General features: G+C 38.0%; 1 long non-coding RNA gene across 1 annotated transcript; it reads left to right on the top strand.

The window, feature by feature from the left end:
* On the top strand, nucleotides 1–1501 carry LOC111383460. Its single transcript, XR_002700744.1, has 2 exons — nucleotides 1–115; nucleotides 1030–1501. It is a non-coding gene; the product is annotated as an uncharacterized LOC111383460 (long non-coding RNA).
* The last annotated feature ends 6 nt before the right edge of the window (nucleotides 1502–1507 follow it).

Below are 1507 nucleotides of genomic sequence, written 5' to 3'. Positions count from 1 at the left end.
GCATGAGCTTCCGATGTTAGTGCCAACATCGTCTGATATTCAAGCTCATATTGCAGAATCTTATAAGATGGTGTCAGCTTTATATGGGCCATTCAAGAACAAAGCAAAGGAACAGGTGAGGGAAGCTTGACCTATCTACTTTCCCACTAATAAATATTGGAATTACTCTATTGAAACTGCTGGTAAATTGGTATTTATTGGTTCAATCTCATCATATGACTTGTTCCATTTCCTGCATTGTTCTCTTGTGATGCCTTTCAATTTTCTTAGTCATGAACTAGAAAAAATGAAAACAAGATAGCTAAAACCAAAAATTAGAGTACACCATATGTTGGGTTGTGCAGTAGTTGTGCTGTACGGTAACTGAGGCAACAAGTAGAAGGTTTCCCTCTTCACCACTAAAACATGACATATATGCATCGTTAGTGGCTTCTTCTTTTACCTCCATACTCTTCACAGTGCAAAGCTAGAGAGAAATCTCCAAGTCAATCTGGTACAAGATGGCATAACTGCCTGAATCATATCACTTGGATTAATGAATTGGTCATTTGAGGGATGTGGTGGTTGCATTTCCTAAGATCTATTCACTTAAATTATTGTTCTGTCATTAAGGGGGTAAGGGGACTGCTTGCTTCTGAAAGGTTATGCATGGCATATGTTGATTAGAAAAGCCACTTAAATGTGGAATGCAATTGCAACAGCGAGCTTAATATGACTTTGTTTAGCTGTCTCACAATTAGTTGGTAATGGCTATGTCTAATATTGGAAACAATGACATTGATGAAATGGAACCTACGACAATGTTGTGAACCTGCTTGGGGGGATGACATGTATCTGTTCTTTCCATTGCAAGCTATATGTGGGTTTATCCGAATTCATTAACTGCAGACTGTGATCCACTCCTACCTAGACTTAATTAATTTCGCACTTCAAACTATTCTTTCTGCTGGATGCTCGATGTTCTTAGTGATGCTGCATTGAAAGGATATTGGTCTTGCACTTTATACTAAGGGTTATACTTCTTTTCAGGGTTGGGTAATGTCTGAATCACTACTTAATCCTGGCCGAGCTCGACTGTGTCAATTGGTCAAATAAGACATGGCGGTCTCAAAACGTCTTTACAAATTTGGTAATGGATTTCAAAGAGCTCAGGTTGTTTATCGTATTTGAACATTTACTCGAGTATGCTCGGAACCATATTATGCATTTTTTGAGTGCGGCTTGTCATCCGAGTTCAGAATCACGCTGAACATTTTTGCAGTGAAACAGCTAGTTTCTGGCATGGAACAAATAAATAAATCTACTCATCTTTGATTCATTCAATGTACGAGGTCTTCCAGAGTCATCAATGGTGCCGTGGCAGAGCAGCAGAGGTTGTAACTGTTTGAAGTATTTATTGTATTTATTTTACCTTTTTAAATTTTAAGAATAAATGTAATAGTAGCCACTGATTTTCGGCATGCCTTTGGTTTAGTACCAACATTTTCTGTAGTTCTGTTTCTATGGT

This window comes from Olea europaea, unplaced genomic scaffold, assembly GCF_002742605.1.
Source record: "Olea europaea var. sylvestris unplaced genomic scaffold, O_europaea_v1 scaffold26931, whole genome shotgun sequence".
Lineage (NCBI taxonomy): Eukaryota > Viridiplantae > Streptophyta > Magnoliopsida > Lamiales > Oleaceae > Olea > Olea europaea.
This window is presented reverse-complemented; position numbering and strand designations above follow the sequence as displayed.